The sequence below is a fragment of the Pelecanus crispus genome, chromosome 3 (genome assembly GCF_030463565.1).
Source record: "Pelecanus crispus isolate bPelCri1 chromosome 3, bPelCri1.pri, whole genome shotgun sequence".
NCBI lineage: Eukaryota > Metazoa > Chordata > Aves > Pelecaniformes > Pelecanidae > Pelecanus > Pelecanus crispus.
The window spans coordinates 65,804,835-65,821,985 of record NC_134645.1 but is presented as its reverse complement, the minus strand read 5'-3'; positions in this window follow the sequence as shown (position 1 = coordinate 65,821,985).

The following is a 17,151-nucleotide window of genomic DNA, read 5'->3' as shown; positions in this document are numbered from 1 at the left end:
TGTATCTCTGTAACAACAGCAGTCCGTTTTACAGGTCTCTATTTTTTTGTTTTAGTTTGTATCTCTAGGATAAACATTTTAAATCAAACACAATTACATCCCTCTTTTCTCTCTTTGATCCCCTAAAGCCCAAGCAGTATAACCCTACCTGTTATATTGCAAAATATCTCCATCTTTGCATAACGGGTAGACAAAATAACCTTTGGAGAGGTCTTAGCCCATAAATCCTAGAAAAAGCTCTTGTAAAGCCCATCCCTGTGGCTTTCCATGTAGCACTGGGGCTTTTTGGTGGAAACTCTCCAGATTAAGTATTGCTTCTTTGAATTTGTCCACGCATGTTATGCACCACTAACCTAGTCCTGACTGGAACATCTGCTTTACTGATGTAATGGTGCAAATGATAATATCATCTAAACTTACATTTAGTAGCTTTCCAAATATTTTTTTCTTGTCAGAGTTTGTTTCCTACAAATACAGCAAAAAGTTTAAAAGAAATCCATATAAGACATTGTTTTGCACCGCGGGTGGTGGCAAGGTGAGAGAGAGAGAGGTGGAGAGAGAGAAAGGTGGTGCAGGGCTCTTTCTGGATCTCAGTAAGAAAGGCCCAACAACAAATAGATTAATAAAATAGTCATTTTAATAAGACAGAATAAAGAGAGGAACATAGATAGTGAGTAATTTTATGTCCCTTCAGATGCCGGGCACCCTGCATTTGCACAGCATCGGACAGGCCCCAGGTGGATTTTCCCAAGGCAGATCCCTCCAAGGAGAGGTTCCTCCCTTTTGGTCCTTCGAGCTGTTAAATAATTTCTTTGCAAGAAAACAGCTCTCTTCCTAAAGGATGTTTGCAGGAGAACTTCTCGCTGCACTTTCAGACAAAGGCAAGGCCAGGCGGGTGGCGTAACCACTGGTACCAAGCGGGAGCTGCCCACAGGCTCCTCTGTTGCGGCGAGGTGGCCGAGGTCATCCCATGGCCAAGGGATCTGTGCAGCACAGCGCAGGCTGAAGGCCACGCTGGACGTGCGGCACAGCACGGCACGGCACGGCACAGGCATGGGGCTGCTCAGGGTCGCTGTGATGTGGATGACCCATTCCTCAATGCACAGCGGTCTCCTGGTTGGGATCACTACACAGATGCTTTCAAATCTTTAGTTTATTCCTTCTAACAAGCTGCTAAGCTACTCCTTGGCTCGCCTCTGAAATGAAATCATTTAACGTACTGGTGGTAACAGGAAGAAAAGTTGGGGAAGTACTTTCTGTTGTTTTCAAGTAGAGTAACTGGTCTTTCAGAAAACTTGGGTGTTCCACCTGCTGGAGTGGAGCTTAAAAACTGTCCCAAGGGAAATTTTGCCAAATGCAAATTTTCTTTTATGGAAGAACTACATCATTTCATAGAATCATAGAATCATAGAATCGTTTAGGTTGGAAAAGACCTTTAAGATCATCCAGTCCAACCATTAACCTACACTACCAAGTCCACACTAAACCGATCAAGGGTAGACTAGACTAAACCATGTCCCAAAGTGCCACGTCTACCCGTTTTTTGAACACTTCCAGGGATGGGGACTCCACCACCTCTCTGGGCAGCCTGGTCCAATGCTTGACCACCCTTTCTGTAAAGGGATTTTTCCTAATTTCCAACCTAAACCTCCCCTGGCGCAGCTTAAGCCCATTTCCTCTCGTCCTATCACTAACTACTTGGGAGAAGAGAAGAACTCTATTTCACATAGAGCTAGGATATTAATAGGTACGTAATCCTACTGGGTGTTGTGTCCTGTTTCTGTGCCTTCCTATTCTTACAGAGACTCAGTCTTTTCTGATTTTCAAGTCTGCCAGGCACTCTAATGCCAGCCCATGTTATACTGACCTGCACGCTTCTTTTCCACCCTGTCGTCTCTAAACTGTCGGTTCACTGTCTGTGAAGTGGAACTGCGGTTATGGTCAGGGAGGAAGTCTGTAGCAGTGGCAGGGACACGACTGAGTTTTATTTTGTAATATTCACTTGTTTTATTCCAAAAGGCATGCTCTCTCCTGCAGTGTCCTGCCTTTGCTCTTCGCAGAAGTTTCATTTCCTACACGGCAGAACAAATGAAGCAAGGAGCCTCATTAATTCCCCATCTTGCTTCTTTTTCTTGTCGCTGTTGTTGCCATATGACAAGATCCCTGTGGGAAAGAAAAAAAAAAGAACAACATTTAATTAAAGGTTATCTTCCATTGCACATACACAAGGAACCAAATTAAGGCTGCATGGAAGGTGTCATTTATAACTCTAGAGTGTTTAACCTCAGTCTAGAGCATATTATGGAAGTGCTGTATGTACGAGCATATATACATATTGATAGACATTATTTCCATATTGATAAGCATTTATACATACAAGTCCTCCATGAGGAAGATGGATAAGTGGGGTGTCACTCTGGATCCGTGTCTGAGTTGCTCCTGATAGCACATTCCATCCTCCCCTTTGGAAGGACTTGTGCTCACTTATTTTCGCAGGATCTTGGTGGTGCAAATGCAGATGGCAGAAGGACCGCAGCAACCTGAAAAACACTGTTTGTCGTCCAAGCTTGAATGGACCTCCACGGAAGGCAGGCAGAGCACCTGTCACCACTCCCCTCCAGACTTGCAAAGGCTTGCTACGAGGCAGAGGTAGCAACGGAGCTCCTCCAAAAAAGGTCAGATATCTTTTGCAATAGCACATATTAATCAAGTTAAATATGCAGTTCCTCAAAACCTGCACATACAAGTCCAGTTTGTTCTCTGATACCATCCTTACTGCTGAACTAAGTCATGGCAAAAGGAAGGGAAACTTCTTCAGAAGAAAGATTTTGGTATGCTTAGAAATTTGGTAGACTTAGAAATGTTTTATTCTTTTCTCTGTGGGTACACAATGGCTTTTAGAAGCCAGCGTAATTTTAAACACACGCCGTCTGATCCAGTGTCACTAATGACATCTTACTGAGCATCAACAATTGACAGCTGTTTGTTCCTAAATCCTTTTTAGAGCTTTCTTTTCTTAAAATTTCCTGTTAGCACAGTACTAGGTCTCAAGCAGTGCAGGTCCAGCATAAATAATACATAACTGGATGCAAGCTGTGTTTTTCCTCCAGTCCTCAAGACTGCCTGTGAGCAAGGTTAGAGGACAGGATGGTAAAGATGATAATGTTTTCCTACTCTCCAGCTGATGTTGCTCATAGGAATGAAGCTGCTGCGCTTCCTTTTTTTCTTTCTACTTCCACTTTATGTAACTTCCACAATTTTGTGGGTGCCCTTCATTTTGCCATCTTTTTCAGTTTATTATAGCCTGGCAATCTCATGGAAACAAGACCATTGTCTCTCCAACTTCTTTCTCCTTGCAGAACAAAGGATTTGTTCACTGTGGCTTTGCACGTCACAAAGATGGCAAAATGATGTACAATTATTACTAGATCAGAAAAGGTGTTTTATGCTCAGTTTGCACAACAGCAGGTGATTACGCCAAGTGCAAACTGCTGTACAATTAGGCCCAGTGTTTCTAAATATATGCAGAGCTAGAGAGGGTAAGTTTTACTGGAAGTTTTCCAGCAGAAAGTATTTGATCTTGCAGCCTGTACTTTGATGTTTGTGAATATGTCTCAATCAGAGCTGTAGGATTGAGCTCAGCATATTCAAAGCGGTTTGAATCTTTCAAGATCACTCCTTTTTTCCATTTCCAAACCCGATGGTTTCAAATCATCACATTCCACCATAGCTGAAGTGATTTATATGTCTTAGCAGTGCTGCAAACTGCAGTCTTCTAACCTGGAACTCTCCCCACAAGGTATTGGTGCTCCCCGGTGATTTCAAATCACTTTGCACACTGTAAAAAGGGCTATGTGATTAACACCCTTAAAAACTCCTTATGTTTGGCAAAGATTTGCATTTAAATCCTAGGCATGTGGAAAGCCAGGCTGATATAAACCACAAGATGTATTATTTTGTACATTCAAATGTGAAAGGTATTTCCCAAGCTTTTTGCTCTATCATTCAGCTAAACGTGTCAGAGTCTGTAAAATTGCTCTCTGCCTCTTAATTTCAGCAAGTTCTAGTAAGAAAGCCAAGAAAACTGGTGGGAATTTTTGGCATCAAATGCAAACTCTGCCACTATTATATTACGCTTACCTAAACTATATACTGTCTCTGTTTCTCACTACTCTTTCTCCTCTCCTTTTTCTTCTCCACGGGCAGTAGAGAATTGCCTGTTCAGCACAGGGTATTGTTTATATAGCCAAGGGGGTGGGTCAGAGACCATACAAAGCAGACCCAAAGCTGCATTCAGGGATTAGAGTAAATCTGCTGGATCTCTCCCTCCTCCTCCCTTTCTATGATCTGGTAAAATGAAGGGGCATAGAGTAAGAGCATGTGAGGCTGGATCAGTGGGTGTCGGCGTGTTGGCTGGAAGCAGATGGACCTTCCAGATTTGTTGCCAACGGATACAAAGGTATTTGCACAGGTGGTGTAAGAATTTCCAGTGTGGAAATTCTCCTGTTTTCCTTTTTTTTTTTTTAATGCAGAACAGGGTGTCCTTTTACCTTCCAGAAAGAAAAGGGAAGAGTTTATTGCCTTCCCTAACCAGCTGCAAGAACAAAATCTGTCCCTCTCTGTTCTCATGCATATAAACACCACCTTCACTCATGCTGGGTCTGTCTGGAGATGGACTCCTCCAGCCAGGTTCAAATCCTTGCCTCTTCCTCATATGCCTTTTGCTCTACTGCACTTTTGTTTTCCCATACAACTGGAGTCCCCGCTGGTATATGTAACCTCAGAACTATGGTGAGCTCTAATTGCTGCTGCTGGGCCAGCAACTTCAGCCTCTGAAGCCTTCTTTCCTTTTCTCCAAGCATCCTAATACAATGTGCTCCTTGAGACTAGTCTCTTGAATTTAGATCAGCAGAGTTTTGCCCCTGAGCTAGTAATGTCCACAGAGACCTACACCTTGATATTAGCACTCCCGAATGTAAGTGTGTGCCTAAATCTGTGTGTTTGCTTTATCCCATCAAACTGGGGCTAAATTCTGCTGTCAGCACATCGCTGCCACATCGCTACAGTCAATCCCATTAAAGGGTATAATGGAAGGGCAATATCAGCTGCATACAATACTTGCTGTGCAAAGAGCAAAGCTTTTTTGATAAAAGGATCCCTTCCTGAGTATGTGGCTAGGGGATTTCAGCACCAGCCCTGAGAGCAAACAAGCTGAACCACATAGTTCTTTTGTAGCACGGAGGATTACCGATGTGTTAGTAAGGTAAATCAGCTGTCAGCTCCCCCAGAGAACTAGGTTTGGCCAAGCATCTTATTTTCTCTGCTAAGTTTGATGTTGGGTTTTTAAAAAATATTTATTTATTTATTAGATTTTCTTTCTTTGTTCTGTTGTGAGAGGAAAGGGCTGCAAGTTGAACAATACCTGTGTGCTTATTTCAAGACAGGCAGCCTCATGGGCCTACAAGCTGTGAGTCTATAGGATGAACTGAGTTATAACAACAGGAGCAAGAAGTGTGTGTTAGTCTGCCTTTGAAAACGACAGTCAGCTATGGGACCTGTGAAGCATCTACCGTGATGCCTCTGAGTTTAAGGAAAGTCCAGGCTATTTGTTTTATTTTTTAATGAGGTCTTTTAATCTGCACCTGTGTTTGTATGCACACATATGAAATGTTGAAAAGTAAATGGAAATGAAACATTATCTGGTCACTGTTATTTTTTGTGCCTGCTGTTTTGCTACTATAGAAGAACCAGAAGTCCCTAGAACTACTGCATGGGGCTCCTCAAGACCCCAATTCCTCTCAACAATCAACAAACAAGTTACAAGAAGCCAAAAGTTAGGAAGCGCAACGTGCTCTTGGCAAAGAGCAGGGTCCTGCTGCCCGTGATAGTCCATGGGACATGAGGACAGGTTGGCTGCTGCCTTCCCCTGTTCCAGAGGAGCCAGCTCAAGTCTGACTCTGCAGGCAATCAGTTTTGTTGCCTGAGAGAAGTGGGGTGAAAGCAAACTGGAGAGTTTGGATACCTGTTTCGCAGTCCTGGCATTGGCCCCAGCTCTTTCTGTGATATCTTGATGACTCATTTTTCCTGTATGTAAGATGAGGGTAGTAGTATTCACTTACTTTGCAAGCTGAAATGATCATTAATTGGTGTTTGGTTTTGCAGTCTGATTTATAGAATGCGATTAGTTGCAATGCATGCGCACATTCCCTCGGGCAGGCCGTCTTCGGGCTGCTCTCGGCGGCATGAGCATGAACCCCAGCAGAAGTGGCTGCTTTCAACCCTTCCTGAACCAGGGAGGGAGGTGCCTGGGTTTTCCCTTCCTCAGTCCTGCACAAAGGTGGTTGTTTGTCTTTCACCTGAAAGCTTAGTGCGGATGTGGGTGTTTTGAAATCACCTTGTTAACTGTTGCCCAGATTCTGGGCTGACCCTGTGCATCGTGATGAAGATCCGTGGATGTGAGCTGGCAGCTGTAGGTGGCAAATTGCATTATAGGTTGCTCAGGAATATCATGCTTGTCCTTCAGTGAGGGCAGTGCCTCCCATGATGACAAATTTCAATCTAATTGTAACAATATTCTTTGAATATAATGAAACATCATACAAAAAGATTGCAATGACAACAGTATAAATCAGCACAGCAGTTAATGAGAAAACCCTACAGGCCATTCATGCGTATACTCCCATTAACTGGTCTTCATTCTGTAACTTCATTTTTTTCCTTGTTTCACTGCAGAGGATTTACAGGTCTGGACGTTAAGTCTATTTGCCTTTTGTAACAGAGTAGTGAACAACACTGCAATCTAAATCTAAACTCAATACCTGACAGAAGTACTCTTGCACATTAGAGATGAGGGAACTTAGGAAAAAAGCTCAGCTCTTCCAAGAAACTTCAGCTATTCCCAGTGTTTCCGAAGATTGAACATCACCTTCACTCTCTCTGCTCTTTTGATCATGTGTCTGGGGCTATCCTCCATAAAATCTCTATGGATTCACTAGAATTGCTAGAGCTCATGGTATCCAATGCCAGGTTCCAATGCCAGCTTCTCTTTTCTGTAGTGCAGATGTCTATACTACAGAAAAGAGGGAAGGAGCCTTAATGATCTACCCCAGAGCCTGCAGCCTCACTTGGAGAAATCAAGGAATGATGGCAAATTAGATAATGAAAAAGACACCTCTAGTTCCTCCTTCCTGACTGGTAGCAGATTTTTTTTCTGCTGGAAATTAAATATGTACTACAATTTCATTATTATCATTTACACTGAGTTCATGCATGTTTCCTGGTCTAAGAGGCTGTGATACATGATCCACTTTTCCTTTGGGAGTTGAAAGTAAGACCTCTACTTCTTACAGCAAAAGAGACCATTCATCCTGTGACAGGAATGGCGAGGAGGTTGAGTCTGGCAGTGACGGCTGTGCCAAGCGGAGATGCTGTTGGCATCTGTGTACCACCTTGTGTTATTTATCACCTTTACCCATCCCCATCCTGCCCACATCATCCCGACTATTTCTTGTGGCAGAAGTGTACTGAATTGTTACCTAACGAAGACTGCTCCTGAAAATCACCAATCTCAGACATTCAAAACAGCAGCCAGGCGTAGAGTAACAAATGTCCTCACATTAACGGTATTTTTCTGTGGTGAAGAAAGTACATTGGGGGTTCTCTTATCTTCTCCTTTTTGAGCTTTCAGATTGCCCTGAGAGCTTTTTTCAACTTTTCTCCGAAATTATCTGGGGCAGACTCTGTTAATTCAATGCTGTGCCCAGCAGCAGGGGCTTTGAGAGAGACCTCAAGGTGCAACACTCGCTGTCTGGACGGTGCCTCCGTGCGAGCAGCCCAGGAGGATCTGCGAGAGGGAGGAGGTAAAGCCAAGCAAAAGTTATGGCATCAATAAGCACGGGGAAGGTGGTGCTGGGAAAATATCCTGGGATCTTGCTGAGCCAAGCGCTGTCGGCTGGCCGTGCCGGACCCTCTTCTGAGAAGCTGTCTCCAGCTTGCTGGTTTCTGCCTTGTTCAAGGAAACAAGATTTTGTACTTTATTTGTAAACAAGTGGAGCTGTGTCAAAGACACCCACCTTTCTTGCCGTTAATTTCTCCTCCTAACAGAAAATGACTACAGAACCTTGAATTTTGGCTAAGTGTTAGGGTTAAAACACAAAAAGAAGAGGAACAGTAATTTAAATATACAAGCCGTGGCTGGTTCTCTTCAGGCATCCTACAAGACTAATTTTCTTTTCCTCCTTACCCCCTGCCCAAGGCACCCATTGTCTATAATATAGGATTCACTCGGGAATGTAATTTCTTTTGGAAGCCATCTGTCCTTGGTATTTCTAATTATTTTATTTTTTCCCTTGGAACTTACCATTTGTAGGAAATGTCAATCATTTCCAAGTTTGGTATGACTTGGGCCAAAACTGAATTAAAAAAGAAAGGATAATTGTCCATGAACTGGGAATATGGCCTTTTCAGACAGCTTTGTCTAACTAGAACACTCCTGAATTAAGGTACGTATTTTTGTATAATTTCAGGATAGTATTCTGAGACTCTTAGAAGATGCTCTGTAAATGCATACTGCTGGTGATTTTTCAGTGTAAGGCTTGACTTCATCCATGGATTTCAAGGCATTTTACAAAGGACAGCCATATCATGGCCCTTATTCTAATGAAAGGGAAATTTTAAACTGAAGCGAGAGGATGATTTTCTCAACATCACACCATAAACATGTGGAATGGCTGGGAAGAGAATGCAGATCCCGTGGAAGGAAACAGCCAGCCAGGCCCATCTCTGTATCTCAGCGTGAACTACTGGTTTAATTGGCTATGTACACAATTCTGAGTCACTAATACAGGGTCTATTGGAATTGAAGCTCTTTTTGAGTGACCTCTCTCAAAGTTTCATTTATTCGGGGGTTTTATTACTGTATTTACAGCATCCCATTTGTCTTGTTCTGTTGGCCTGTGGAAGAACAGAGTGTACTATTTTGCAGACACCTGAGTCTACACAAAGAATGACAGACTATTGGCAGATAATACTGGAAAAGTATGAAATAATTAAGTGACCTTTGGCATCTACCGCCTCAAGTTAGATTAGTAGAGAGAGAAAGGTCAAAGTACCGGCATGTTCCTCCTCTCAGCTGGAGGGAAGTGAGCAGAAATATTAGAGGCAGAAGTACATTCTTCGGTGGGGAATTTTGACTGATAATATAATAGACTGAGCTGGGAGAAGAAAGAGGGGAAGGAAAATCTCCATTGATGTAAGTTAAATGTAACTGCCATAGCTGTAAGACAGTTGTCTTTTTCTCCATTTAATATTAATTAAGAAGGTTTGCAAGTAAAAAAATTAGTTGAAAAATTAATTTAAAAACAATTAGTTGGAAGAGATCTGTGAATGACATCATCGAGGCTAAGAAAAGATTTTCCGAGTTTAATTTCTCTTTTTTTTTTGCATTGTTTTCATACAGCTGCAAATTATATCTCCCCCTCTGTTACAAAACGTCTTGTTCAAAGTAATTTTTAAAAACCTCACAGATAATGTTTTGGTGAACAGCAGAACTTGAAACCAGACACAGAAATTCCCTGAAACCCCAGAGAGTCTTACTTGCTTTTTAAATGGGAAACGATGGATTTCATGCTCCTGAAAGCTAATGACTGGGACCTGGATCCTCAATCTGGGCCTCAGAGGCCTCGTGACATTTAGTACGCAAATTTTCTTTTCTTTCCTGTGCCATCAATTCATGATGAACTCCTCAACGCCAGCACCCTCTCCTCTCCTCTTCTTGTTTGGGGGTCTATGTAACAAAAAGCCAGAAGCAGCGTTGTCCTCTGAGTTGCTGGTGCAGACCGACTCCAGTGATCACAAGCAGATCCAAGGAAATGGGCTCTGCCAGCTCTGCGGTCTTTGTAGGGCGGAGATGTACTGCAGGCTCTTCTTTGGCACCCACCCACTTTTATCAGGTACCGGCCTCATGACAGCTATCGCTGGTGGCTTAAGTCCCGATCCGACCCATAGACTGGAACACAGAATTCGGTGGACACCGATAGCAGGGTAGCGATTGACTACTGCATTATCTAATCACACCAGTCCACATCTCCTGTGAGTCTGAGGGAAAAAACCCAAAAGCTCACACAGACTCATAAGCTATTCTAGAATATATGCCTTTCTATAAAATATACTTATCCCTCGCTATACTTACACACGCTTTCAGAATGACCAGTCTGGATTAGCTCTTAAAATAAAACTAAACTCACAGCAGCCGCAGAAGCCGTAACAGGGTTGCCAGCAGCAGGACCCAGACGCGGTGCATGCTGAGGGGAACAGCTGGTGCAGAGAAATGAATAGCCAGCCATTGTCCTTGCACCTGGCCGGTACCGGCTCCCGCAGCCGGAGACGATAAACAGGGCGACCACGGAGACGACTGGTGTATTTTTCTGGAGAGGCATAAATTAAGTGATAATTGTGGCAGAAGTGTATGATGTGTAAGAATTATGTATAAAGGAGATGTGATGAACATGATCTCCCCACCCGCCACCCCCCCACCCATCAACAAAAGATTTTTAGCTCCCTTGTCTTCGGGACAGAAAGACGTTGGGGGGGTCCTTTCATAAAATGGAAAAACGGGGAACAGCCAGATCAGGGAATGCAAATGAGCCTCCCGGCACACTGGACGAGACTCTAATCCTCATTATTCTTTGTGGACGCAGTGGTGATTTTGATTGTTGCTTTTGTTAGCTAAATGCAACTGCGACATGACTTGTACACGAGGCCCATCTGTTTGTAAGAGCGAGGATGGTGGGAGAACAGCAAGCGCTGAACTCAGCCTGCCCTGCTGCTTGCAGCGGAGGGCATCCGCAATTATTACAAGCATCGGCAATATCTTCGGACAGGGAATATGGAATAACTGACCGTTATCACCATGGAGGGCTTTATCTGGGAAGGGACAGGTGAGCCTGCGGCACTTGCTGTGCTCCGGAGGCTGGAGAAACCCTGTGCCTGTGCTGCGGCCGCAGCTGCCCTGGTCCCAGTACCGGGAAATAAGGTCTGGGGTGATGGGAATGGGTTTCAGTACAAGCCGAACATCACGCTCGTGCTTTGCCAGAGTCAGGGCCTTCACCTTTGATCGTTAACACTCAAACTCACTTGAGCACACGGAATTGCACACACCACCACTTTCCTTAATTTCACGTACAGCTCTGCAGTGCTTTGCAGTTTCCCTACCACAGATGTCTAAAACAATCTTCCTGTTTGAATGAGTAATAGCAATTAGTAATAGCAGAACCCATCTCCTGAGACCTCATTATAAATCCCCAAACCCAGGCGTTTACACGTAGTAAGCGATAGCAGGAGACTGATCCCCTGCCTGTCGCTTCCCTCAATGGAGGAGACGGATCCCAGGGATGGCAAATGCTTCCCCACTGGATGTTTGGAAACTCAATCCAGTTTTTCAAAAGTAAACACCGCAAAAGCGGTATGAAGACTTCTTCATCCCTATACCACCTTCCTACACACACCGAGAAAACTTGCCTGTGTGTTGCTTTGGGCCTTTGCAAAAAACAGTATCTATTATTCAGAGAATGAGTAACAGCTCACAGATTACATGTTGTGTTTCCTTTTTTTGTTAAGAAACGCCTGGAAGAAATGCTAACAGCTTCTTTGCAGTAAACACTCATGGAGAACTGGAAAACCTTCCAGGTTGTGGATAATTTTGTGTTTTGCAACTTCCCATAAAACGGATATTTTTCATAGACGCATGATATTCCCTTGGAAAACCTGTGCACTGCCCGTCATCTCAGCAATAACTGTGAAATTGATACAATTTCCTTTAACTTCATCACCCACCCACTTCTGAATAGCAGCAGTGAAGGTAAAAAATGCCACCAATTTTCCCTCAGTAGTTGCAAAAGCTTTGAATGTGCTGCTCTGGAACCAAAGCTCTCAGGACTTGAAAAATACTTGGGGCTTTGCAAGAGTCTGCGTTCAGCCAGTTGCCACAAATCATTTCGGAGCTGAGAAGCTCACATTTTCTGATTAAACCACTTTTCCCTGGCAAACTTCACTGACCAACTGCGATGAGAACAGCCTGCTTGTCATTATTCCACATTAAGGGCAGAGAAAGATGCTTCGGGAAACCTAGCGTTTATTGTCTTAAAAATTGGAAGGACTCATATAACGCTACTTTAGAAAAATTATAAGTGACTTGTAGGACCAAAACTACTTAGAGAGAGGGGGCTGAAGAACCAATGTCACTTCATCTCCGGCTCTCTGAGTTTCAGCCAAAGCCATTGAGGAGAGGGGAGCTGCAGCGCGGTGTTCCCAGGCACTCAGCTAGGGGCTTTAATAACAGGGGGTGGGAGGCAAAAGACCACGGCGGCACTGGTGGAAACCACAGATGGGGACCGCAGAGGGAGAGGACGAGGGACTCATCTCTCTTCTGAGAGAGTATTTTTGAAAGATAACTAACTGGAGCCCAGAGGTGAGTTTTTAGTCATCTTAAGTAGCTGGGTGAGCAGCAACATGTTATCTGGAGAGGTGACAGTAACAACTAGCGATAAAATAGACCCGTCAAAGTAGTCTATTTTGTCTCCCACAAAGGATGTTTTATTTTTAATTCTTAGTTATGGGTATTTCTATTTGATCAGCTTGAAATCAGACTTGAATGAACAATTTTAAAGTTGTGCAGGAGAGCTGCAGAGGCCTGAGTTTGAGTTTTCCCTGTTTCAATCTAATTCTTTCTTTTTCACCCTATGCTTCCATAACGCTACCTAAATAGAACATTTATAATACAGGATACTAGTAGTAAATATTTCAGACAGGAAGATCCCAAAATGATTCACAACCTCTTCCTGTTAGTGCTCTCATGCTTTTTGACAGCCATGGAGTGGAATATGGCTCACTCTCTCTCTGTCAGCAATTTAAGTGAAATGGCACTATTTTATCTACTCCCATTTCTTGTCAATTGAGTCTCTTTTCAGAGTATGACCCTGATTTCAAATGTCTATTGAGAAAGTCTTGTTTGTTCCTATACCATCATACTGATTAGGTGTGGACATTTATTTCTGTTATTGAAGTTTTCAAGCTCGTATTTTAACTTCAAAGGAGATTACCCCAAGAATGAAACACTGGCCAATACCTGTAAACCCAAAATATATTGCTTAAGGGAATTTTTCTTCTCTGTAGAAAACAGTTTTAGTATACTTTTTCAAAGTCTCTTGATCCTTTCTATATTCATTTCTTTTGAAGTACACAAATGTGATGCTGTTTACGCTACTACAGCTGGGTGTTAAGGTGCCTTTTATGTTCTAAATCAAAATTAAGTGAGATTGAACAATTTGTGAATGTCTTCAAATCAAGTAAGCTAAGGTCAGCTTTCTGGGACTGTTGCTAGCCCTTTGTATAGGGAAAGAAAATATAAAAAATTACAAACAAATAAGAATCAAAGTCTGTGAAAGGTGGCTTGTTTTGCTAACATCTTCCTTGTTCATTTATTAAAGGAGGAGATCATATGTATTCTGATAAAGGAACCCCTGAGAAACTATGAGAAACGGAAAAGATCCAAGAGTGACCAGAAATCCGGTTAAGTTTTTCAAAATTTCTGTGAATAATGTAACTACTTACCTGGATTTTAAAATAACTCATTTCAGAGTGAAATGGTCACAACTACTCTGCGCACTATATATAGAAAGAAAACAAGATGCTTATTTTTGAGTTATGAAAAACAAGGCTTCTGCAAAGGACTGGACTGTGGAGAGGGAATTTGCAGCACCAGTTGCTGTGGACTAATCGCTCTCCTCAGAAAGATGCATCTCCAGGACAAGTCCTGGCTGATGATGTGCAGTAAGGACCTGCAGATCCAAGCGGAGCCACCTCGCTTCCGTGGGACGGGGAACGGGAGGGCCCTTGTGGAGGGGCTGGTGGAGACCCCTCACCCTCATGCAGGGGGATCCTCATGACCCCACAACCAACCACGGGGCTAAATAGGAAAGTGCACGTACCAGGGGACTGTGGCAGTCTAGTTCCCCTGCCACATCAGGCAAGGGAAATTAGGCAACATACACAATAGCATCAAGACAGCTGAGATGGGTTTCCCTGTCCAAAACTAGAATGTACCTTGAGCCTGCTCCTGCCCGACGTGCCTGCTCCTACTCACTGCTCTGCCAAAAACTTGTCCTAGGTCACAAAGCTGGCTCATGGCTGGCTCAGAGCTGCGGGAATCCCTGAACCACCTAGACAAAGGCCACTATCCGTGCTACTCCCTTTCCGATGCCATCAAGGTTTTTTTGGTGCTGACCGCAGACATACCCTTGTTTTAATTTGCCCAGTTTGTCTTTACCAAGTCAGCTTAGAGACATCATACCACTTCAGAGAGGAAATTTCACCTTGCTGTGATTACCTAGGACCCCCGCTTCAGTCCTGCTGCTACTCATAACCCTTCTGCTCCTTGTTAACCGACATAGGTCTCTGGTTCATGAAGATTTGCCACACAGCTACAAATCTGTCCGCAGCAATGTTAACAAAAGGCCTTTCATTTGGATATGCATTTAGTAATGGTGCTTTGTACCCACAGAGGGCTCGTCACTACTTCATTAAGTAGATCAGAACAAGAAAAGCCCGAGAGGCAGACGCCTCCTCTGTGTGAGCCAGCAGGTACTTGCTACACTTGTGGAAGACTTTTTTCACCCCCAGAACATTACGTCAGATCTCCATGACTACTGAAACTGTCACAAATGACTTGATCTCTGCACGTATTTCTATTATTTCACCCCGAGAAGGTCTCACCTACACATGGCACAACCCTTGCGGAGCACAAAGGCTGACTGGACATCGCCAGGGTTTGACCTTGCAAACCAGGAAGCTTGAATTTTGCAAAACTGATGTTCGAGACGTTACACTTTTGTACCCAGCCACGGCATATAAGCAGTTACTCCCCCAGCACCTCTGATGCATGGTAAGTAGTTGCTTTCTTGGCTCAAACTGGACCATTTAGTCCAATGCTCCACACCTACTCCAGACATGAGAATCAGGCCCCTATTTCACATCTATCGGGTTTTCACTGTTTTATAGGAACATGAAGACTTGAAAAGATTTCCTTGGAGGTCTGACCCCCTGTTACTCCAGGTCAGCACATTTATGAGGCTGTGAGCGTGGTAGTGGAAGCGATCAATTTTTTTTTTGGTCTTGGAAACCTAAAGAACTAGGGGTGAAATCTGCTCTTGCCAAAACAAATGGAAATTCTGCAGCTGAGATGGCTGGGATCAGGATTTGCCCAAACTTGGGGCCTCAGAAATTGGCCACACTTTCTCTGTTCCTCTGGTTTCTAGAAAGAAATGCAATTTAGAAGCTTCAAAGCTGTGAACTCAGGTAAGCAGGACATTCAGCTATGGGAATGCAAAATACTGAAAAGCACACCATTTCAGAAGGTTTCCACCGACACAAGAAACTGCTTTAAAATCTCTCTAAAATGTTGATGTCTGCAGGCAAAGAAACTAGGCCATGTGACTCAAAACTTCTTGCGATAGCTGCTTCAAAGGCTATTTGAAAATACAGTGACTAATTTTCTTGGAAAACTGAGGCCCCAGCTACAGGTACAAGACGATCCAGGATGTATGTCCGGCTTCCAATAGAAAGAAATTTGGGAACTGTTCCAGGCAAACAGTTTGGCCAGTGACTGTAGATAGATTATAACTTACAAAACGTGGCACCTTCCCATCAGACAGACCTCACTTAGTACAGGTTTCGTCCTACCCACTTTGACTTGACCTCTAGAGCCCACAGAGCTCACGCAAGCTCTTGTCCTCCCAGCCTGGATCAGTCACAGACCACTAACCATAACTGCTCTAGGAAGGTGCATTCTTGCACACCTGTGTACTTCTTCCGTAAGGAAATCGTGGAAACCTAATCTGCAGGATCTGGGTCAGAAAGGAAAAAAAAGTTCATTTACATGCAAGGAAAAGCTTGCCAGGCTCAGAATAACTCCTCAGCTTGGGAGTTGGCGCGCTGTTCTTAGGACAGGTTGTATTTTTTATTCTCAAGTTGGATAAGCGGGTAGGCACCAACGGGAGCACACCAGCAGGCGACACTTAGCAGCGAGGAGCCGCTGCTTGTCAAGCGAGGCGAAGGCACGTCGCGGGTGCTGCTGTTTTGCAAGTGACTGGCAGCATCTCGCCTCCCTGGGTGTGGGAATCCCGTGAATATTTGTTACCGATTTTCTGCTGTGCCTCCCACCGAGCCCGGTCTCCTGCAGAAGCTGAGGCCGCTGCTCCTTCACAACGCCTCTGTTGAGGCGCGGTGGCTTCCAGCTCCGCTCCAGGCGTGCGCAGCAGTTCGACGAGCTTCGTCTAACCTGTATCCTAAAGGTTCACCCCTGCTACCCGTCACCCGCAGAGCTACCCCTTCCAGTAACTACGTGAGACGGAAAGTCTCCAGTCAGGAGTGTAAAGCTGTAAGGCTTTTTTGCTCCTTAAGCCGCCCCCCTTGAACACGAGACTGAATTATTTTGCTTTCTCCCCCCTCCCCGCGCTCCCCTTTTATTCCTGCGCCTTCAGGTGGCATTTTCCAGCTGTGCCCCGCTGCCCGGACATTCACACCGCCCGGGACGCCGAGGCGGGAGCCCAGCCCTGACCGCACGGGGCCGGGGCCGGGGCTCCGGCGAGAAGCGCGCACGGAGGGAGACCCCCGGCCCCGCCGCCCGCCCGGCCCCGCCGCCCGCCGCCCTACCCCCGGGGCGCGGCAGGGCCCACGGCGGCAGCTTCCCGGCGCGGCCGCCCGCCCCGCCCCGGCTGCGGGCGGCGGGGACGGACACGGACCGGCTCCGGTTCCCGCTCCGGCTCCCGGCGGCGCGGCCCGCTCTGCCCCCCCCGCCCCGCCGTGAGGTGCTGCCGCCCTCCCGCCCCCGTGCTACCGGCGGCGGCCCCCGCCCCGCGGCGGCGGCGGCGGCGGGAGCGGGGCTCTCCCTCTCCCGATAAGCCCCTCCCGCTCCCCCCGCCTGGCTCAGCCCCGGCCCCCCCCAGCGCGCTCCGCTTCCCGCTGCCGCCAGCGCCCGCGCCTGCTCCGGGAGGAAGCGGGGCGGCGGCGGCCGGCCGAGCGGGACACGCCTTTCGCCCTCCCCGTCCCGGCCCCCCGGGCCCCGCCGCCCACCGCGGGCGCGGCGCAGCGCAGCGC